At 36.6% G+C, this 25,324-nt stretch overlaps 1 long non-coding RNA gene across 1 annotated transcript; it reads right to left on the bottom strand.

The window, feature by feature from the left end:
* Positions 1-11,481: 11,481 nt before the first annotated feature.
* Positions 11,482-12,180, bottom strand: LOC132095741 (uncharacterized). Its single transcript, XR_009422492.1, has 3 exons — positions 12,082-12,180; positions 11,780-11,894; positions 11,482-11,658 (listed from the first exon to the last, which is right to left on the bottom strand). It is a non-coding gene; the product is annotated as an uncharacterized LOC132095741 (long non-coding RNA).
* Between the last annotated feature and the right edge of the window lie 13,144 nt (positions 12,181-25,324).

Below are 25,324 nucleotides of genomic sequence, written 5' to 3' on the forward strand. Positions count from 1 at the left end.
TGTAATGTATTAATGTTGCCAAGTCTGCAGTTTTCCCGCGGAACTGGGCTACATAACACTGTTGCTGTGGGTTGTTTTTCATGTCCGTGTATTGAAGCGACCACAATAACATGATATTTATCCCCTGGAGTGTGAATTTTACCAGGGAAACCATAGCAAAAAAAAAAATTGTATTTTACCTCCAGGGCATGATTTTTGCATGCTTTTGGGCTAGTTTTGAGTAGCCATTGAGTGTTTTTTTTTTTGTGAAACCTGGCAAACCTGTATTTAATGTACTACTGTAAAATTAAAACTGATCTAAATATCTGTGGCTGGTCAAGCTGGTGTGTGGTTGCTCTTCGATTGCCTGTGCACTTGTTCAATACAGGTGAATCTCTGAATGTAACCGTCCTGTGTCAGATAAATCAATTTCATCGCCGTCTCTCAAGTTAAGCTCTGTCCCATGAGTGCATCTCCATCCGTCCTTAAAACCCTGTGCTCAGCACAAGTTACGCTTTCTTTCCCTACACACACACACACAAACACACACATACCCTTACATGTTATAATGTTCTTTGTATTATTTCTCCTTCAGTGTGGCATGATAATATGCTTATATATTATATGCAAAATGGTCAACACCTTTCATTTGACTTGTGCAAGTAGTAGCATAAAAAGCTTTTTTATTCTGCATAAGAGTGGCCCCATTTCATTGTGGCTGCTATTTTGAGACTACATGACTAACCAAATACTACTCGCTTTTTCTCTTATAATCTGCTTTTACAGCCTCACGCTCTTGCAAACTATATTTTAACTTTCAGTAAGAGTTGTCAGAAGCCTTATGGCGATAACGTCAAAGTCACGCGACTTTCATATTAAGGCTTTAAAATTCATAAAAGTTGTGTTGATTTGTGAAGATTATCCTGACGAACAAAACAAGTATGATTCATAAACTTTTGTTGGTCACAGAGCTTGTTTTCTGCAATAATCCAAAAGCCAATGAAAAATGATATTGGGTTTTAGTGGAGTGAAGCAGGGTGATGCTAATTTCTGGGCTGGCCTATAAAAATATGCAATCACTGCAGCACTAAAAAAAAAGGAAAAATATGATTATTATTTTGCAAAAGAGAAATAATTTGGTCTTATTTAGGTTCATTTGTTGTGTGACATTTTTTATTAAATACCACATACTCAGTAGAGTTGACTGGAATGTGATATGTGCTAATAAATATTTAATGGAACGAGTTTTAACAGCCTAACTTGGGCCTTATAATTTCTTATAAATTTTGTCAGGCATTAAAACACTTTTCAAATAACCCCTTTAAAAAAAATCCACCCTTATGACAGACTTGCAAACATAGTGACCCTTCCCTGTGCCTGTGGATGGGCACTGGGAGTTTGTGTCCATCTTATTAGTGTGCAATATTATCATATTTCACGGACGAGCAGGCCAGAGAAGGTGATTACCTGCTCCGTGCTATTAAGCCCTGTTTTATTCCATTCATTTTCGCCTGACCAACTCAGGCAAAGAGCTGCTGGCATTTATTTCCCATCTGTAGATTTATGAGGACCTCGACTCAGCCAAGCCATAAAAAATCTGAGGAGGAAAAGTGCTCTATGTGTCAATATGTGCATGTCCACATGAATGTGAAGGAGACCGCTATAAACATTCACACATTTATGTGAGATTTTTCACAGCCGTGATATAAACAATATCGATTGTCAACTTCAGCACTATTGTTTTTGAAGAAAAACAGCTTATTTTTTATGTACAAAATGCAGCTGGTCCTCCAGTCATATTGTCCCCCAGATGAAAGAGAATGCTTTATACAGTGGTGGAAAAAGGAAAACTCAACGTGATCTGACCTCAAGCCAGGTGTTTGTGTATCTCGCCACCTGCGAGATTTGATCTCTATTCTCTATCAATTCAATTGTTTTGTGTGCCTCTTTTTTCGAGATCTAAATAAAAGCCACTCTCTGGCTTACCAGAGCTATCCTCAAGTTTGTTAAAACCAGGCTTCTCCTCTGTTTTCCAGTGTAACCGATTTTGCAAAGCATTTTTCATCTTTAAAAAAAGGCCTCAATATCGGATGAGCATCTGAAGCCAAGTATTGATTGTAATTTCCTGCAACGTTCATTCCAATCGCAAGCTTTATTAAGAAACTCATTTCTGTCTGCCATACGATTGGTGACCCAACAAGCGTGCCCATAAAGACAGAGAGAAAATCAAGAAAGAAAATAAGACACCCTAGCATCTTGTGTCTGAAATCAACATTATTCTGCTGGTCTAATTCTATTATTTAGTTTGGGTCAGTCTTGAGAAACTGTGGTGAAGTATGTGGACTATGCTTTCTTATGTAGGCCTATGCTTTCTTTGCCAACCTTCCAGAGTGTAAGTGGTAAAACTGGATTATTATCACCCTGCTGCGAATGACATTGAGACTTTCTCTCTTTAGACTATTATAATTTGAAGCTTAAGTTTGAAATGGGCTGCCTTATTTATGTTGAACTGCGGCAGTAACCTACCTTTAAAAGGTAAATTCATAGAGAAATGTGTGGTTATATTTTATCCTAAGACAGGTCTGTTGGTTTTCAGGGCTTTATGCTGTTTTACATTAAAAATGAGTTAAACTCTACTGGTGTAAAACTGTTAACGCTGCGGTTAGCTAGGAACACTTCTCTAGGTTAGTCTGCCACCATGTGGTGATAGTGAGACACTGCGCCCTCACTATAGTAAGACATCGAGATGATCAAGGCCTCTTTTCCATCGCAGTTTCAGATCATCTTTGACTCTCACTAAACACTTGTCAATATATATATATATATATATATATATATTGTGAATACTTTCAGCCAGGTATATGCATGATATCCACAATGAAAACATATCAGATCAAAATATTAATTTACACATTTTATTTATATGAACAAATATTTATTTAATTACTTTATTAACAAACAATAATAAAACCAAATAATTTTAAATTACACTCTCGATAGAAACACACCACACAGCTTAACCATTCTACAACTAGTTGTTTACAAAAAAAGTCTACAAAAGACCAATACCAAAAGTCAGTCCTGTTCTAGGACTAAATATCTGTAGTGCCTCAACTCACAACCCATCATCATGAGTATATTCAGTTGTGTATACATATTATATATTATTATATTGTGTATACAAGTATGCATGATTAATCACTTACAAAATAAAAGTTTTTCTTTAAATAATATATGTATGGGTAGTGTGTATATGTATTATGTATATGTAAACACACACACATGTATGTATATATTTCATAATATATTTATATATAATATAAATTATGTGATGTAAAATGTAAATACATGTAAATATTTTCTAAATATATACTGTATATGTGTATACACAGTACACATACATATATTATGTAAATAAAAACATTTTTTGGATGTGATTAATCGTGATTATTCATTTGGCAGCACTTTTATTTATACAAATTGTTCAATTTTATCCAGATTTATTTTTAAGATTTTTCTGAATTTTTCTAAGTCTTTTCTTGCTTTTACTGAGTTTTTTTATTTTTAATTTTGATGGTTTTGTCCTCTGATTTTGTGTTGTTGTTGTAGTTGTTTTACATGCTGTCACAGTAGATCCTGGGTTGTCTGTGGACACTGAAGTTGTTCTCGTGCTGGTCTCTGGGCCAGATGCTTCGACTGTCATCACTGCTGGTCTTACAGTTGTACTCGTACTGGTCTCTGGTCCAGATGTTTCGACTGTCATCAGTGCTGGTCTTACAGTTGTACTCGTTCTGGTCTCTGGTCCAGATGTTTCGATTGTCGTCACTGCTTGTGTTACAGTAGTACTTGTGCTGGTCTCTGGTCCAGATTTTTTGATTGTTGTCAATGTTGGTTTTATAGTTGTAGTCGTGCTGGTCTCTGGTCCAGATTTTTTGATTGTTGTCAATGTTGGTTTTATAGTTGTACTCGTGCTGGTCTCTGGTCCAGATGTTTTGATTGTCGTCACTGCTGGTGTTACAGTTGTTCTTGTGCTGGTCTCTGGTCCAGATGTTTTGATAGTCATCACTTTTGGTGTTACAGTTGTTCTCGTGCTGGTCTCTGGTCCAGATGTTTCGATAGTTGTCCCTGTTGGTGGTACAGTTGTACTCGTTCTGGTCTCTGGTCCAGATGTTTTCATTGTCATCACTGTTGGTGTTACAGTTGTTCTTGTGCTCTCTGGTCCAGATGTTTTGATAGTTGTCACTGTTGGTGTTACAGTTGTACTCGTGCTGGTCTCTGGTCCAGATGTTTTGATAGTTGTCACTGTTGGTGTTACAGTTGTACTCGTGCTGGTCTCTGGTCCAGATGTTTTGATAGTTGTCACTGTTGGTGTTACAGTTGTACTCGTGCTGAACTCTGGTCCAGATGTTTTGATAGTTGTCACTGTTGGTGTTACAGTTGTATTCCTGCTGGTCTCAGTCTCTGTTCCCGGTGTTTTGTTTGTTGTAATTACAGGTGGGTTCATGATTTTTATATTGCACATAGTAGATTTTTGTGAAGGTTTTGTTGTTGATTTTTTCCCATTCACTATCCTCATTACCTTCTTAGCCCATTTGTTATCTGGATCTGAACAAATAACTTTGTTTTTCTTGGTCTGGAATCTGTACATGGAAAAAAAGGATACTTGATGTTTTTGCTCTCATCATTTAATTATCTACCAATGTATTACTTACTCTGTGTAAAACTTCACATTGTTATAGATGAGAATAATTCTGAACTTACCTTACAGCTCTGAAAGGACATATCACTGATTCTTGTATACAATATTCCTCAATGTTTTTAGGATCTATTTTGATGGTTGACACAGTAGTACAGCAGTCTGGTGGACGTCCATCATCTACTTCAGAAAGCACATCATTGTATTCAGATAAGTAATTATTACATTCATGTTCACAGTATAAGATGTACACACGTACACGCTCTCTGAAGCAACACTGTCATCTCAAGTTCTCTACATTTCATTCAAGTGAAAGTTTTTGAGGTCAAAAAAATATTTAACCACAGAGCTCAAGAATTAAGATCAAGTCAAATCTCACCTGCTTCCACAGCACTCATCCACTGTATAGAGAAAAGAAAGGCAGCAAATAGAGGGAACTTCATCTTGTTCTGTTGCTCACTTCTAATTCTGAAACATTCTGCTGGGGTGAAGGGTCTTTGTTGAAGGAGGTCTTTCAGCCCACAAAGCTCTGTGATCATTTTCTTCGTCACCTAGACCCACAGACACCTCAGCCGGGGACAGGAAAAGATGAGTGTTGAGTGATGAGTGGAAGACCAAAAGTGAGAGAGAAAGAGATGCATTCAACCACATAGAGGAAAGTAAGGGGTTATAAATTCACAATGAGTATTCATCATGGCTCAGTTCCGTTCATTGTGGCCTGAAGTATTGGTCAGAGTGACAATTAAGTTGAGTTTATGTTCATAAAGATACGTAATAGCTCAATTTCAGCCACTGTACCTGGTTAGGTTTTAAAATTACTATATAATTCATATAATGCATAATTTATAAATTAATTATTATTAGTAGTAGTAGTTTATTTTTCATTTATAATTAAACAAACAAATAAGATTAACCCTTAAAAAGTGCTGTTAATGGTACAAAGCCGGTTATATATTATTTTATATAGCATGGTGCTGATTATAAATTAAAATATTTTTCTAACATGGTATTTTTTCATGTTTTTATTACGTTTGTTTTAGAATAATACAAAACAATCATCTAAGCTAAAATAAAGAAAAATGTGCTCAAAAAGATTAAAACTCATTCTAATGTGCATCTGAAGTATCTTCTTTTTCCTTCCATTTGCATGGTACTTCAGTATCATGGTGCTTCCAGTGTGTGCCTAAGAAACATGGTATTTCCAAAAATTTGGTAATACTATGGTACTTTTAGTAAGTGCACAGTGTATGTACAGCTAGACCTGACTACATTTACAAACTGCTACTTCTAAACAGAGCTGGCCTGACTCATGTCAAATGCATGCTTGCTTACAGCAATAAATATGTGATATGCAACAGGTTGACAAAATAAAACTTTTGGGTGTAACAGCAATCTTTATGCACTTTGTGAGCATTAGGTATAAAATGTGGGTCTTTTAAATGGTGGAAACTACAGAGGCCTTAAAGGGGCTGTGATCGTGAAACCACAAACGTTTTATTCAGCCTACTGGGATCTTCCATGTCTCAGCAAGACCTTAAAACAAAACCAGCGCCCACCCAGCGCTCACCTACACTTAAACATAGGCACGTGAAGGTGTTTCATTATGTAATTTTTCTCTATATGACATTCAGAATGAACAACTGCACAGTTATGCGATTATACAGATGTTTCGCGTTTTACAAGGTTAACATTTATGAGTTTTTTCACTACGACCCTTTACTTTAGTACAGTGGTCCTTTCTGATATTCTGAAAGTAAATATGGAGACCTAAATGAACAACCACATGCGCATTTCCTGTTTCAAAATTACATACAAGAAACATGGTGTATGATGTTCTCTGAGCTATTTGTAGAAAGTTCTGTTGTAGATATGTGATGACAGACCACAGCATCACACTCTGTTCTGTGAGAGGAAGTACTGATAGCTATGCTGCACCTAACTGCACTAGTTCTAGTAAACCAAAGAACAGCCTGTAGATCACTGACCAGAATTACATTAATTTGACCTGACTCATTGGAAAAGATTAACACTGTATTATAATTATAGTTATGGTCAGGATGCATGTTAATACATCATGTTCTGGCTCTGAGTTGCACTCTGGGTTTTCAGCCGTGTTGGAAAAAGTAGGTTCATACATCAGTAAAATTACGATATCACACTAATATACTGAAGGTATCATTTACTCAGCCTCATGTTGGTCCAAACCTGTATTAGTTTTTATTTGCAACACTAACATGACAGAAATAAATAAATAAATAAATAAATGCAAATACACTAAAAGTATACTATGAGCATATACAAAAAAATAAATAAATAAATAAAATAAATAAATAATCTATGGGATTAGACGTTCTGGGATTCACTGTTGTTTTGATACAAACAATCTTCAAAATAATTTATTTGGGTTAAAGTAACTATAATTTACATAAAAAGTAAAAAGTAATTGCGTAAATATTTATGGGGGGGGGGGGTTGTGGGGGGTTATCATCCTATCCATTTTCTGTGAAGCTGCTTTGGATAATATAATTTGGAATAATAATTTGGAAATATGTTTTTATTCTATTATTTTTTAATTATTATTACAATATTGCTATTTTACACACAAAGTAAAGTTCTATAAATTGGACTATAAGCCTATATTTAAGCCTTCTACTAGAGGTGCTTGGGTTATGGGGAAAACAAAACATGTTCAGAGAGACAGACAAGTTGACTAAACTGAAAGATGAGCTTAGTGTATGTACACTGGCCGAGCTCACTGCACTTCCTCCTCTCTTGCCTGATTAGCTGTGTGCTTGTTGCAAGCATTGGCAATCTGACTGCAGCATTAAAAGAATAGTTTACCCAAAATTTGAAGACGCATCAAGATGCAATTGTGTAAAAAACATATTTATAGGTAAATTTGACATAATTTATTCCCTGCAGCTGACAGTGTCTAATAAAACACATTCAGGAACTTACAAAATTCAATAATAAGAGTGATAATGCCTAGAAGTCTTTTCTCGATCTCTTTCCACTCTCTATCTCTCTCTTCTCAACTGTTCTATCCAACAAACACACACAAAAAAACTCTTTACAAAAATATATATATTATTATATATATGGCATCGTCAGTACACAGGAATTACAAGTTGGCCAAGATTTTCCAACAGAAGTTTCAAGGCTGTTTGACACAAAAGTATTTATCTTGTTCCTTCTTTAAGCAAAAGTAATTATTGGTGTTTTCATATGGGGCTTGTATAACAGCAAATTGTCTCTTGTCTGTTGTTTTTCTGCTGTTCAGGTTCTGAATGTAGTCCTGGACCCAGTCTTCTACTGGAGATGAGCAAGTTGTGTTGTTCTCTACAGTTATGAATCTGCAAATGTGTACATACATTGTTTTAAAATTGTACTTTAAGACATACAATTATGACAGGTGTCCATTAAGAATATATTATGCTGTAGATCTGTCAGAAAACAGTCAAAATATCAAAGCTAGAAATAACAACACCAAATGTTATGTTGTCCATGTGAATCAGAATTTTACAGGAGAGAAAAAAAAAGGTTTTGATTTTAGTCCTAAACTCACAGTACAGCTCTGACAGAGCAAAGCGGTGTTTCTTGAACTCTGTAGTCGACAATTTCATGAAACTCTGGTTTGTGTTTGTTTACTGTTAAGCAGCAGTCCTTGGTTGTAGATGATGTGGCTGTAATAAAAACAGAAGCCAAGGCGCATTGTTTATAAAGCAGTATATCACAAAAAAAAAAAGTACTATGAGCCTAGCCTACTTTCACTCAACACATTAAAAAAAAAACAATTTTCATCACCAGCTGATCCACATGTTACTGATTCACCCATCTTATATGTTGTCACAATACTTAGAGAAGATTCTTTGTTGTCTTCGGACACTGAAGTTGGTTTGATGGTTGTTTTGCTGATCTCTGTCTTCGGTCCAGATGTTTTGATTGTCGTCACTGCTGGTGTTACAGTTGTTCTCGTGCTGGTCTCTGGTCCAGATGTTTTGATAGTTGTTACTGTTGGTGGTACAATTGTACTCGTGCTGGTCTCTGGTCCAGATACTTTGATAGTCGTCACTGCTGGTGGTACAGTTGTACTCGTGTTGGTCTCAGTCTCTGTTCCCGGTGTTTTGTTTGTTGTAGTTACTGGTGGGTTCATGATTTTTCTGTTGCACATGGTATGATTTTGGGAAGTTTTTGTTTTTGTTGTTCTCCCATTCACTATCCTCATTACATTCTTAGCATATGTGCTATCTGGATCTGAACAAATACCTTTGTTTTTCTTGGTCTGGAATCTGTACATGTAAAAAGGATACTTAATGTTTTCGCTCTCATCATTTAATTTTCTGCCATTGTTTTACTTACTCTGTGTAAAACTTCACATTGTTATAGATGAGAATAATTCTGAACTTACCTTACAGCTCTGACAGGACATAGAAATGAATCTTGCATACAATAATCCACAATGTTTTTAGGATCTATTTTGATGGTTGACACAGTAGTACAGCAGTCTACTGGAGGTCCATCATCTACTTCAGAAAGCACATCATTGTATTAAGATGAATAATCACTACATTCACAGTATGTACACTCTTTCTTAAGCTACATTTATCTCAAGTTCTATATGAGTTGAAAGTTACAGTATATTGTATAGTAGAAATGTACTGAGGTCAAACCACAATATTATAACAGGAATTAAACTAATGAAATCTCACCTGCTTTCACAACACATATCCACCCTATTGAGAAAAGAATGACAGTAAATAGAGAGAACATCATCTTGTTCTGTTGCTCACTTCTAATTGCAAAACTTTTTTTCTGGGCTGAAGGGCTTATGTTGAGGGAGGTCTTATGGAGTCAATATGGAGACCTAAATGAACAACCACATGCACATTTCCAGTTTCAAAATTGCATACAAGAAACATGGTGTATGATGTTCTCTGAGCTATTTGTAGAAAGTTCTGGTGTAGATATGTGATGACAGACCACATCATCACACTCTGTTCTGCGAGAGGAAGTACTGATAGCTATGCTGCACCCAACTATGCACTAGTTCTAAATAATTTAATAGATAGTATTAGATTAAATAATTTGATATAATAAAATAATTTGAGATAATATTAGTAAAATGAGAAATGCATGCAGGTTTTAATTTAACAAACTATGTTTTTATTCTATTATTTTTTAATTATTATTACAATATTGCTATTTTACACACAAAGTAAAGTTCTATAAATTGGACTATAAGCCTATATTTAAGCCTTCTACAAGAGGTGCTTGGGTTAAGGGGAAAACGAAACATGTTCAGAGAAACAGACAAGTTGACTAAACTGAAAGATGAGCTTAGTGTATGTACACTGGCCGAGCTGAAGAATAGTTCACCCAAAACTTGAAGACGCATTAAGACAAAGTTTTTAGGTATTAGATGCAATTGTGTGAAAATCATATTTATAGGTATATTTGACATAATTTACTCTCTGCAGCTGACAGTGTATAATAAAACACATTCAGGAACTTACAAAATACAATAATAAGAGTGATAATGCCTAGAAGTCTTTTCTCGATCTCTTTCCACTCTCTATCTCTTTCTTCTCAACTATTCTATCCAACAAACACACACAAAAAACTCTTTACAAGAAAAAAAATATTTTCCAGTTCTTTAATTTATATAACATATAGCATCTTATAGGCCTACAGAAAATGTAGTATGAATTAATAAGATTCCATATTACTAGTTAGTTAAATTATTTCTGGATACTTACATTTATTTAAAATTAAGTAAATTACAACAAGACAATACACAAAATAGAAGACGTCATAAAAAAAGAAGGGAAAAAAAAACTCATGGCAACGTGAGTGAAACCAAAGTGCTGATTTTCCACTATACCATCCCCTCGTTTATTTATTAAGCTTAGATATTATTATATATATGGCATCGTCAGTACACAGGAATTACAAGTTGGTCGAGCTTTTCCAACAGAAGTTTTAAGGCTGTTTGACAAAAAAGTATTTATCTTGTTCCTTCTTTAAGCAAAAGTAATTATTGGTGTTTTCATATGGGGCTTGTATAACAGCAAATTGTCTCTTGTCTGTTGTTTTTCTTCTGTTCAGGTTCTGAATGTAGTCCTGGACCCAGTCTTCTACTGGAGATGAGCAAGTTGTGTTGTTCTCTACAGTTATGAATCTGCAAATGTGTACATACATTGTTTTAAAATTGTACTTTAAGACATACAATTATGACAGGTGTCCATTAAGAATATATTATGCTGTAGATCTGTCAGAAAACAGTCAAAATATCAAAGCTAGAAATATCAACAACAAATATTATGTTGTCCATGTGAATCAGAATTTTACAGGAGAGAAAAAAAAAAGGTTTTGATTTTAGTCCTAAACTCACAGTACAGCTCTGACAGAGCAAAGCGGTGTTTCTTGAACTCTGTAGTCGACAATTTCATGAAACTCTGGTTTGTGTTTGTTTACTGTTAAGCAGCAGTCCTTGGTTGTAGATGATGTGGCTGTAATAAAAACAGAAGCCAAGGCGCATTGTTTATAAAGCATTATATCACAAAAAAAAGTACTATGAGCCTAGCCTACTTTCACTCAACACATTAAAAAAAAAACAATTTTCATCACCAACTGATCCACATGTTACTGATTCACCCATCTTATATGTTGTCACAATACTTAGAGAAGATTCTTTGTTGTCTTCGGACACTGAAGTTGGTTTGATGGTTGTTTTGCTGATCTCTGTCTTCGGTCCAGATGTTTTGATTGTCGTCACTGCTGGTGTTACAGTTGTACTTTGTTCTCTGTTCCCGGTGTTTTTTTTTTTTGTAGTTACAGGTGGGTTCATGATTTTTATAGTGCACATTGTAGGTTTTTGGGAAGGTTTTGTTGTTGTTTTTCTCCTATTCACTATCCTCATTACATTCTTAGCATATGTGCTATCTGGAACTGAACAAATAACTTTGTTTTTCTTGGTCTGGAATCTGTACATGGAAAAAAAGAGTACTTGATGTTTTAGCTCTCATCATTTAATTATTTGCCAAAGTATTACTTACTCTGTGTAAAACTTCACATTGTTATAGATGAGAATAATTCTGAACTTACCTTACAGCTCTGACAGGACATAGCACTGATTCTTGTATACAATATTCCACAATGTTTTTAGGATCTATTTTGATGGTTGACACAGTAGTACAGCAGTCTACTGGACGTCCATCATCTACTTCAGAAAGCACATCATTGTATTAAGATGAATAATCACTACATTCACAGTATGTACACTCTTTCTTAAGCTACATTTATCTCAAGTTCTATATGAGTTGAAAGTTACAGTATATTGTATAGTAGAAATGTACTGAGGTCAAACCGCAATATTTAAAACAGAAATTAAACTAATGAAATCTCACCTTCTTTCACAACACATATCCACCCTATTGAGAAAAAAATGACAGTAAATAGAGTGAACTTCATCTTGTTCTGTTGCTCACTTCTAATTACAAAACTTTTTTTTCTTCTAGGCTGAAGGGCTTATGTTGAGGGAGGTCTTTCAGCTACCCTCACCACCTCAAAACCTTCCTTAATCAATTTTCTTCACCATAAATAAGTAAATAAAATTAACCTCCTAAATAGTGATCATAAAAGAGTGCTGTATGATGGTACTAGATGGTATTAGCTTGGTAATCATATTATCGACTCTAAATTATTAAAATATTCTAAAATTATATATATATATATATATATATATATATATATATATATATATATATATATATATATATATATATATGTATATATATATATATATATATATATATATATATATATATATATGTATATATATATATATATATATATATATATATATATATAAATTTTGTTGCATAAAGCAAACTGGTTCTTTTTTATGTATGAATACATACATAAAACACGTGCATATACACCTATAAATTACTCACATACACATGCATAGCCTACTACTGGATGTTCAAAAGTACATATATGAAATAAACTTGCACACAAATATGAAATCGATACCAATAGATATAATGTTAGCAATGAACGCATACACACTTGTGTATAAATTGTGAATACATATAAACTTGATGCGTGCATACATCTACAGACACTCGTATATGTACAAGCTCGATCCATGCATATACGCCTGCACATACTCGCACATAAACTTACTGCATACAAACACACCTGCACATACTCGCATTTACATATAAACTTGATCCGTGCATATACACCTATTTAAGGTAAATGGTTTTTTTTTCTGCTTGATGTATTATTTAAGGGTTTATTAGGGGTTTATTTGTCAAGGGTATGTACAGTAAATTTTTGAATGGGATAATTTTTATAAATTCAGTTATATTGTCTTGTGGAGTATATGTAAACATCTCATGTGAAATAGCTTATTCAGGACAGAACTAAATACAAAATTAACATGCAATTTTCATGATCCCTCAAATTTTGTTTCAATTATTAATATTTTGCACATTGTGCAAAGAGTATGTAAACTTATGAGTGCAACTGTAAATGGCCTAAAATAACCCTAAACCCTATACGGAAGCCCATATGGGAAAGGAAAAAAAGTTAATAAATGAAACTTCGTAATAAACAAAATCAAACAAACAAAAAAAACACACACACCAGTATTACCAACACTGTAAAAAATAAGGCAACTTATCGCAAACGCTTTTTTGAGTAAACTTAACAAACGGGGACTAAAGTTCACCCAACTTAAAATAATAATTTAATACCACAAGTTGTCACAACATAAATAGTCATGTTAACCTAAAAAATATCAGAACAAAATATTTTTGTTTACTGAACACGAGGCCTATCATCTATAAGCATACAAAATTTTAAAGTGAAAAAAAGTGAAAAGTGACATTCAGCCAAGTACGGTGACCATGCTCTACATTTAATCCATCCAAAGTGCACACACACAAACCCAGAGCAGCAGTGTTCATCATTTATGCTGCAGCGCCCGGGGAGCAGTTGGGGGTTCAGTGCCTTGCTCAAGGGCACCTAAGTCATGGTATTGCCGGCCCAAGTTTCAAACCCACAACCCTAGGGTTAGGAGTCAAACTCTCTAACCACTAGGCCATGACTTTATATTGTTCAAATAGTCTAAATAAATAAAAGATCATAACATGGATCAAATAATTTTTTTTTATTATTGAAAGTTTGTGTCCAAAGCACAAGGACATACCAAGTCTTGTATATTAACTTCTTTACTCAATGCATTTTACACTGAACTCAACACATAGTACATAATGCATGTTAAATAAATCCAGTGTTAATTATACCTTCATATGTTAGCAGTCTTGTGTCATGAAGTCACATGTATTTAACATTTTTGTTTGTTTTTAAAGGAACTAGTGGTAGAGAGTTTGACTCCTAACCCTAGGGTTGTGGGTTCGAAACTCGGGCCGGCAATACCACGACTTAGGTGCCCTTGAGCAAGGCACCGAACCCCCAACTGCTCCCTGGGCGCTGCAGCATAAATGATGAACACTGCTCCGGGTGTGTGTGTGCACTTTGTGTATGCTTATAGATAATAGGCATTGTGTTCAGTAAACAAAAAATATTTTGTTCTGATAACAAGCAACACATTCGATTCAACTAAATTGGTAATTGATCTTATAATAGTGGGCCTCAGTTGTAGCACGATCCATGTCCATGATTGCAAATATATGTGAGCAGGGGCGTTGCACAAGATCCTGGGCCCTATGCATAGGCAGTCCTGAACCAAACCACAAACCAGGTATAAAAAATAATAATAATCACAAACATAATGATACCAACCCGTTGATTTTTTTCTAGACATCAGAAATAATTCACTAATCCTGGTAAAATCAGTAGATTATACCGGCATGAAGAAGTTTTATTTTATTTATTTTTTTTATTTTTTATTATAATTTTTTTTTTTTTTTTTTTTTTTTTGCTTGTTTGTTTAAGTTGTCTAAACATTTTTACCATAAGGCAAAAGTAAAAACTTGCTCCTATTTTAAACAAAAGTACATACTGGTTTTTTTATAGGTGTCATCGGTTATTACAGATGACAACAGCACTGACGTTATCCAAGACTTCTTCAGTTTCTCCACCTTGGACGACCCATCCGGATGAAATGTCTCTGTGGTTTCAGTAGATATTCTTTGGTCCAGCTGCAGTGGTTGGGTGCTTGTGATGGCAAAGTCTTTTTTTTTTGCCTGTTTCAGTCTTTTGTTTTCTTTTGCTCGTTTCAAGATCTGTATGTAATCCTGGACCCTGGACTTTTATTTGGGGGAGAGCAAGTTATTTTGTTCTTCACAGCTGTGAATCTGTAAATAAACAAATATGGTTGTTGCTGAACTCTGTAGTCCACAATTTCACGAATTTTGTCCTTTGTTACTGTTTAGCAGCAACATTTTGCAGATGTAATGATGGTCAAAAAGAAAGAAAGAAAAAAAATGTTTTACATGGCAATTTTTTTTTTCTAAGTGTTCACCATTTGCCTACTGTAGCACTAACAAATGTGCACTAACAAAGTAAACAGAGTCATCTTTGTGAATAGGTTTAGGAGGAAACACTTACCTAAGAACTTGTACTGCTATTTAGGAGAACGCTTAGTAGCAAGATAATATATATTTATAAAAAAAAAAAAAAAAAAAAAAAAAAAAATATATATATATATATATATATATATATATATATATATATATATATATATATGTTGGGTAATAAGTAAATTTTAATAAAAGGCATATACTGTATTTACTGCATTTTATATTTGCATGTTAGTACAGTCATCGCAGAGAAGGAACAGTTCTCTTGCTCTTGCGCTTGCTTTTACTTCTACCCCACCTCATCCACTTTCTCCCATGCTCAACCTTTACACCAATTAAGGCTGTAAATTTATCTGCCATGTCTTAGACATCAATCATTACAAGATCACTATCTTAACATGCTATTTTAGCTTACATTACAACATTACAACATCTGGACAAGGCATTGAAGGGATTCCAGTTCTATAAGATTTGATCCGTTCGGCTGGCAGTGTATGTGAATATTTGAGACAGCAATTTTGTATTTGTCTATTGCTCTATAGAGAAAAACAACAACAGCACAGTACACTGGTAAATAAATGCATTTGATATTATGAGGGTAATCTCTTACATTCTTTATTCATCTATACAATGGTATGAAAGTAGCCTGAACCCAAGCAACAATGCACATGCACATTTTTACTGGAGTATGCTGATTGTATTGAAGAGTTGCACAATTAGAACAATCAAAACTCACCCACTTACTCAACACCTACCCACTCTGCGCAGCACAGAAGAGCAGTTAAAAGTATGAACAGCATCTATCAGTTTCACACTTCTAATATGAGGTAACACATCAAAAATTGACAACTTTTGGCTGGGCTAAAGGTTAAATTCAGGGCTTTTTAATGGAGGGCTATGGACCCCTGGGGGTCCATGAAGGTATTGTAGGGGGTGGATGTTTTTGAAAGTGAAAAGTAAAAGTTGTGTCATTTGCCAGGTATAGTAACCCATATTCGGAATTAGTGCTCTGCATTTAACCCATCCAAGTCCACACACACCGCAGTGAGAAGTGAACACACCATGAACACACACCATTGGGCAGCTATAGAGATGTGGGGAGCAACTGGGGGTTCAGTGCCTTGCTCAAAGGCACTTCAGCCATGGGTATTGAGGGTGGAAGAGAACGTTGTTCATTCACCACCCCTTACATCATATTTCAAACTACACATTGATTTAATGTTTCAGTAAGTTTTAATTTTATTCTCACACGAGTCAACATGTACACCAAACCACACAGTTCTACAGCAGAACTACAGAGGTAAAGTCTCAAAACCACATTTGTGCAAGCTTTAACTTTACTCTGAAGGGCACTGAAAGACCCACAAAAACACAAACTGTGAAAATCAGCATCACCTTGATCATGTCAGCAGCCCGAACTGCTCTGACCAACTTGGATGATAGTATTTTTAACCCATAAATGCACGGATGTCTCTCCAATCATTATTACATATTTGGCGACGCCGACATCTCATGACATCCAGTAAGCTTATGACATTTTACATAATTGGGCGACAAGTCACCGATGTAAAATATATATATATATATATATATGTTATCACTTAGAAATGGCCATTTGACTTATAGCATTGTCCAGTGTTTTTCATACATGTATTTATTTGTGGCCACCTGTCACTATATCAAAACTGACCGGCACAAATAACTAGATATTTTAAGGCTTAGGCTATGTTTACACTGTTGTTAACCACTTTCACCACCTTTCAGAACTCATAAACATTGTTAGTTATGTAACTTTCTCTCCATGGAGTTTGCCCTCATAGTCTGCTCATTTCGTTTTGCTGCCGCAATTCAAGCACGACTTCAAATGCGCCCTCTGTTTCACAAGCAAATGAAGGATACATCAGAACGATCCTTTGCAGCCTAACCTATCCCAGAATTCATAGCATGCAGGTGGTGACGGAACATTTATTCAAATAATACAGCTGGTGATGGTTCTGTGGCAGCCGATGTATACTACACTTAAATGTAATACAAATAATTGTAAGTATTGTGTTTTTTAATTTACTCAAATTAAAACCTAGTTGTATAAGCATTATGGTTTGAAATTAGAAGTTTAAAAATGCATCACATTTTGCAAGAGAATCTACAATTTATTCCAATGTAAGTAATATGATTCGCATCTCTATTACATGTAGCCTAAACTTTACCATGATGTTGGTTTCAGTATAAAGATTAAGTGACCTGATTATCTGTAAAGCTGAAGCACGATCAAACAATCAAATGGAATACATAAAAATGGACTATAATGTTCGGGATTCAAATTCCATAAATAATAGGTTATATACACCACAGTCACAATGGCTATTGAGAAAAGAAACAAGGAATAGCTGAAATCCAATGATCTTGTAAAATATACTACTATACTACTATAATATACCACTAAATATATTGTAAAAACTACATTTTCTGTAAATAAACTAGAATTGAATTGAATTATGTCAGAACCTGCCTACATTAATCCCAGGTAGTATGTACAGTATAAAGTGTGCCACAATTTTAAGAATTATATAATTTTACTTTATTCCTAGACTTAAGAATATGCCGACCAGGGTAAATCACGCAGGTACTGGGCAACTCTGCAGTGGTAAAAAATAAAATAAAATAAAAACAAAATTAAACACTTCTTATTTTTGGCTAGGTTTACTGGGGTTTGTTCAGTGTGTGGGTCTATGGACACCTGGGGGTTCTTGGAGGTACTGCAGAGGGTCTATGGAAAGATCACAACAGATGCTTCAAAACATATAAATCTGTGTATTACAGAATTTATTTATGAAACAGTTTTACATTTCTTGCTGCAGTAATTATGAAAGGGCTTGTTTATGCAAAGCAATAAAATTACCAGTCACAGCAATATAATTTACATTTAAAATGTCGGCTTAGCTTACAAAAAAAAAAAAAAAGAATAGAATATATATATATATAAGTCAGTTTGAGACAGTTTCAGTACTGTTTAGCACATATTTTTCCAGTTTTTGTTCTCACACTTCATATTATTTCCTTTTACACCTCCTTTTTCTCATTTCTTTGGCACCTTTATGAGACCTGTTTGTGGTTGTCTTTAGCTTTACCTTTTACTCTTCTGTCTTGCTTTTACTATGTTCCACTGGCTATTTAGTGGCAACTCTGTTGCTGTTACTGGATCTGTCCTTTGTCTGCTCCCCTCCGTTGACACTCCTTCTGCAGGTACAGGATCCTGCTCTCTGGTCCTCTTTTTTGCTTCATCCACCTTCCACATGACTCTCTTTGTCCAGTCACTGTTAGGATCAAAACAGAAACTTTTCCCAGATACTGTCTGGATCCTGGAAGGAAGGATATTTTGTTATCAGTGCTCATATAAGCAGATTTATCTGTTTTCGTTTTCTGTACTTTAGCTAAGATAACTTCATATTAAAATATTTATGCTGACTTTATTGCAATTTATGTATTTCTAGCAAAGTTAAGCAGACAGTCTAGTTGATCTAATGACTTTGTCCTCTTAGGGACTGCTGTAGTTTACTTACACAACTGCTGTTATAGGACACAGTGGTGTAGTTTGTATTCTGTAGTTCAACACTTTGTCAAAAGGCAGTTTCCTGAGTCGTACTTTGAAGCAACAGCTCACTGGATGTCCATCTGTATATGTAAAAACAAATGCTGACTCATTAATTGCTATGATTAATCCAAATTTAATTTAATACTTCATATTTTGGTTTCAGTAAAAAAGTTTTCAATTTGTTCTCACACAAGTCAACATGTCCACAAAACCACTCAGTTCTACAGCAGAGCTACGGAAGTAAAGTCTCATAACCACATATGCACAGACTTTATCTATACTCTCACTTTATTTCAAACCATACCACAAGTCATAAATGCACCTCATTCACAGAAAAAAAACTATACAAAAAACATACCAGTAAACACACCGAGGGACCCGAAAATGACCCCAAAAACACAAGCCGTGAAAATCAGCATCACCTTGATCAAGTCGTCTAGCCAAACTACAATGACCAACTTGGATGAAAGTTTTAATAAAGGAGCAGGAAACCGCACATCTGCCTACCCCTCTAGATATGGTAGAATTTGTGGTAACCTAGCTGCCCAGTGGAAGACTATGTACTGCTAATTAATTTCCCCACATACTAGAATAAAAGCTGTTATATGAAATTTCCAGTGGTCAGAGTGTTAAACACAACAAACTGACTAATATGGGACCGGAAATCATTATTCATTTATTCATGAATTTATTTTGTTGTTGCTTTTTTCCTCACTTTATACAGAAAGTGTTTGATTTTCTCTTTAAATACTACGAAGTGATATTTTTCTTCAGGTGAAGCTTTAATTTGCATTTAACTTTATATAATTTCTAAGGCTGTTCTACACGCAGAATTTGCTTGCATTCGAACTGGTCACATGAAATTGTCATGTTGACCAACAGAAAGCTGTTTTTTTTTTTTAATGAACTGTACCTTTTGGAACACTATTGGAAATCAACAATGGACCTTTTTTGCCTTTGTGCTTATATGACATCACCTTTAAGCTAATCTCTGTAAGATAATACAGTCCTTTAAAATCAACTTTACTGACTGGACTTTAATTGTAGCATTACTGAAGAAGAAGCTAAGCTAGCTAACCAATAGGTTTATTTGTGGTTACATGGGGGCTCAATGGAACAAATGACTAGAAGGGGGCTTCAGCCACAGACAGGATTCATCCACCTACAGTCTAGGATATAAGTCATCAAACAATGTACTAAATAATTCCCCAGTGGTCTGAGTGAGAAAACATGCAGTTGGCAGACATTTTTATTCAAAGTGACTTACATTGTTAGGTGCATTTTTTTAGTTTTCTTCAGTTCATGCATTTTCAGGTAATTGAACCCATGCAGTGCTTTAAGTGGCCCAAAAGAGGTGCCGGTACTCTATTATAGCATATATATATATATATATATATATATATATATATATATATATATATATATATATATATATATATATATATATAGTAAGGGGGGGGCTTCTGCGGTCTTGGGTGACGGGATGGGGGGCTTATGATATTAGACTTCGTAGCCTATAATAAAAGATAATGAATTTCAAACCTCAACTAAACACATTTTTATTCAAAGATCAACCGTCTGTCATTAATCTTTAGTCTGCCACAAGAAACAACAACATTAAAATCATGAACTCAAATGTCATTGTAAAAAAAACAAAAAAACAAACAATGACTGTTGTAACAGTGCGTAAATCAGACCTTTCTGTAACGCTAACGCTAATGAGCTTAAACTTATTTTTTGTACACAGTGCCGCGAACTGTCAATCAATCCTGTACGTGTGCATCACAGTCCTCCTCGCAGCTGCAGCAACTTGCGCTCTCTTCATCTAGCTTTAAAGCAAAAAGGGGACAAAAAGGTCGTATTGTCTTTGTGCATATAGATTAATTAGATTAAATGAATATCAATTCACTTGTAAAACTCAAGAGTGTATGGGTAATGTAGTCTCTGCTCTCGGTGGGACGAATTAGGAAGCATGCATTGGGTGCTCTGAAAAGCGGCAGCGCAGGCAAAGGATTGAAATCTCTATTAAAACAGATGTCCAAATGAGCGTACCGGTACGCTAAAAGCACGTTCTGGGCGCACGGAGAGGTGGCGGTATGCTCAAGAGCTATATTTGGAAGTGGCGGTACTGAGTACCGGTGCGTACCGGCCCACTTAAAGCACTGAACCCATGACCTTAAAGTTGCTAGCTCCATCTACTGTTTGAGCTACAGGAACACTTAGTAACTAAATGTGCATACAATACTTTTCAGAAGTTTGGGATCGGTAAGAAGTGTTTTGAGTGTCTTATGCTCAAGGAGACTGTATTTATTTGATCAAACATTTTGAAATATTATTAGGCTATCATTCAAAATAGTTGTTTTCTACTTATTCTAAATGTTAAAAGCAGTAATAAAGTGCATCTTAACGTAAATTTTGGGTCTTACGATGCATGAATTATTGGTCATAGCTTTGTCCTTCTGATATTTACACAATCTGCCTCTGAAACAATTCAAATTTTCAGCCTGAAACAATACTGTTCACCCCTTTCCACCAATCACTGGGCCCAATTTTCGATCCAATCGGTTTCGATCAAATTACAGAAGTAAAATATAGAATAACCAGTATGGGTTCCCTATCTGTCGGTCACTACGAGTTATGTCGAACGACATATGCGGTCTTACTTGGGAGGCCAATCATCTCTGAGTGTAAGAGAAAACGCCAATGAAAATTTGCTAGTGGATTTAACCAGAGATGTATAGTAACGAAGTAGAACTACTTCACTACTGTACTTAAGTACTAAAAGGCGATATCTGTACTTTACTAGAGTATTATTTTTTTCTCCTACTTCCACTTTTACTTCAGTACATATTTTCGATGAGTTTAATACTTTTACTCCGATATTTTTTATGTGCTGCATCGTTACTCGTTACAATTATAAAAATGTTACGAATCATTCCATTGCAAACAGAACTGTAGTTGGCAGGTTTGAGGAAGCTGGCACATCATTGAGCGAATCAAGCGATTAAGAAGACTGCGTGTGCTGACTGAACTAGTGGGTCCGCTCCATGGTCAGGTCCGCTCCATGGACAGTGCAATTATTAAAGAAAACAACACAGATGAAAATATACATAAATATAGCTATGTAAGAATGAAATAAAAGTAAACAATAAAAATATAAGAATAAAATATAAAAAAGATGCATATTGTAGGATTAAATAGAACGCAAAATAATGTGCATGAACGTAAACTGAAGTCTTAAATATTAAGATGTACAGGGATGTACAATGTGCATATATGCATTATACTGTGGTCTTAAATATAAGATACACAGGAATGTACAAGAAGCAAATGTGCAAACATGGTGACACTGTCAGTGTGTCTATGTGAGGTAGTGAATAAAATGAAAAAGATAAAGTGAACATTAAGTGGAGGCATGAGGGTGTTAAGGGGCTGGTTAAGAGTTTAGGAGCCTGATGGCCTGGGGGAAGAAACTCCTCCTGAGTCTCTCGGTTTTTGCCATCAGGAAACGGTAGCGCTTACCAGATGGCAGCAAAGTGAAAATATGGTTACTAGGGTGGATGGAGTCCTTGATGATTTTAGTAGCTCTACTTCTGCAGCGTTTGAGGTAGATGTCCTGTAGAGAGGGGAGAGCAGACCCTGAGATGCGCTCAGCTAAGCGCACAACTCTCTGCAGTGCTTTGCAGTCTTGACTGGAGCTGTTCCCATACCACACTGAGATGCACTGAGTCAATACACTTTCTATAGCCCCAGAATAGAAAGTTTTCAGGATTGCTGGTGAGACCCTGAATTTCCTCAGCTGTCGCAGATGGTACAGTCTTTTCCTGGCTTTATTAACCTGTGTTTGAATGTGAGTAGTCCAAGTCAGGTCCTCCGAGATGTTTACACCAAGGTACTTGAAGCTGCTCACCCTCTCCACAGGGGTCCCACTGATCATAAGAGGAGTATAGGGCTGCTGCTGTTTCTTCCTGAAGTCCACAATCAGCTCTTTAGTTTTGCTCACATTCAGAAAGAGACAGTTGTCCTGGCACCATGATGTTAATTTCTCTACCTCATCCAAGTATGCGGTCTCATTATTGCTGTGAATGAGGCCCAGAACCACAGTATCATAAGCAAATTTGATAATGGATGTGGAGCTGTGCGAAGACACGCAGTCATGTGTGTAGAGAGAGTAGAGCAGGGGACTCAGGACACAGCCCTGTGGGGCTCCTATGTTCAGGGTGATGGAGCTGGAGGTGTACTGGCCTAGTTTCACCACTTGAGGTCTGCCGGTGAGGAAATCAAGAATCCAGTTGCAGAGTGAAGAATTCAGGCCGAGGTCTATGAGTTTAGAAGCTAGCTTTAAGGGGACTATAGTATTAAAAGTTGAGCTATAGTCAATAAATAGCAGCCTTACGTAGTTCCTGTTATTGCTGTCAATGTGTGTGAGAGAAGAGTGCAGGATGTGAGAGATGGCATCATCAGTGGATCTGTTAGGGCGATAGGCAAACTGCAGAGGGTCCAAAGTATCCGGTATGGAGGAGCAGATGACGTTTTTAACCAGTCCCTCAAAGACCTTCATGACTATTGATGTGAGGGCAACTGGACGATAGTCATTCAGACAAGAGGGTTTATTGTTTTTAGGAACAGGGATGATGACCGATTTTTTGAATGAGGTGGGAACCACCGATGTAGCAAGAGACTCATTAAAAATGGATGTAAACAAACCAGCAAGCTGATCAGCGCAGGACCGCAGAACACGGCCAGAAATCCCATCAGGTCCGGCTGCTTTCCTTACATTCACTCGCTTTAGTGCCCTCCGAACCTCGTCCTCCGACACGGTGATCGCATGATGATCGCTGATCTGACTGCTGCTTCCTGACGCGCTGATCGGCAGACTCACACTGCTTAGATTGCTTTCAAAGCGGCCGTAGAAAGTGTTTAGCTCATCAGCCAGCGACGGATCTGCTCTCACCTCTGCAGAGGATTTATTTCCAAAGTGACAGATGGTCCTTAGTCCTTGCCACATGCGTCGGGAGTCATTTAGCTGGAAATGTGACTCTGTGCGTTCCCTGTATCTGTGTTTGGCGGCTCTTACTGCGCGCCGGAGAGCATAGCACGATGCTTTGTACTCGCTCATGTTTCCTGACAGAAGACCGGCATTGTAAGCAGCAGTTCGTTTGTTTACTGCTGCACGGATTGATCTGTCCACCCACGGTTTCTGATTTGAGAATGACCTTGTAGTTATTGTATCCGTGGCTTGTTCGGCTAGCGTGTTTACAAAGCTTAACGTTACATCCGTGAACTCGCTGACGTCAGATGAACTTGCGCGAAACATGTCCCAGTCTACGTCATCAAGAGCCGCCTGTAACGTTGCTTCTGATTGGGCGGACCATCGCGTCACCACCCTCTGCACCGGGGGATCTTGAACGAGCCGTTGTTTATATTCTGGTGTGAGGAAAATGGCGACATGGTCCGATCTGCCGAAAGCCGGTAGTGAGCGAGCTTTGTAGGCATTCTTAAACTGAGTGTAGCAATGATCCAGTGTATTCGGTCCTCTGGTTGGACAGGATACATGTTGATAAAAATTAGGTATAACTTGCCTGAGTTTGGCTTTGTTAAAGTCCCCAGCAATGATAATAGCAGCGTCAGGATGTTTGTTGATGTAGCCGCTGAGGGCGTCGTGAAGCTCAGACAAAGCCAAACCGGTGTCTGCTTGTGGTGGGATGTAAACAGCAGTTATGATGATCGATGAAAACTCCCGGGGAAGATAGAATGGGCGGCAAATAATGGTTAAATGTTCCAGATGAGGCGAGCAGGAGCGCGACAGTGTGGAGATATTCCTCGGGTCACACCATTTCTTGTTAATCATGACACACTCTCCCCCGCCTTTGGATTTGCCGGCCTCGGCTGTCCTGTCCATCCGTAAAACAGAGAAGTTTTCAGACAGCGTTACAGCAGCGTCCGGCACCAACGGAGTGAGCCACGTTTCAGACAAACAAAGGATGTTACAGTCCCTAATGTCCCGTTGGAAACTTATCCTGGCTCTAAGATCGTCCATCTTATTCTCCAGAGACTGGACATTGGCGAGCAGAATGCTCGGTAAAGGAGGGCTGTGTGCTCTTTTCCTCAGTCTGTTGCGAATCCCAGCATGTTTCCCGCGGTGTTTCTTGATCCGTCACCTCGGGTGGTTATTCAGGTGGCCATTGTTCATCTCGGCGTTCCGGAGAATCTCAGATGGCCACGATGGGTTGGAGGATAAAGTGTCCTGAAACAGGTCAGTTAAGCGGTGTCCAATGTCCAAAAGTGTTTCTTTGTCGTATATGATCAGTGCAGAGGTAATGTGTGTAAAAAGAGAAAGCAAAAGTAGGTAAAAAAGTAAATAAAAACATAATCTAAGCGGAGCGACCTGGACGGCGACCGGACTCGGCGGCGCCATCTGAGTTTTACGGCACCATCTGAGTTGACAGAAACGGTTCTTGACCACTGATCTATAATGTAAGTTATATATATAGATCAGTGTTC

The sequence above is a fragment of the Carassius carassius genome, chromosome 20, assembly GCF_963082965.1.
Source record: "Carassius carassius chromosome 20, fCarCar2.1, whole genome shotgun sequence".
Taxonomy (NCBI): domain Eukaryota; kingdom Metazoa; phylum Chordata; class Actinopteri; order Cypriniformes; family Cyprinidae; genus Carassius; species Carassius carassius.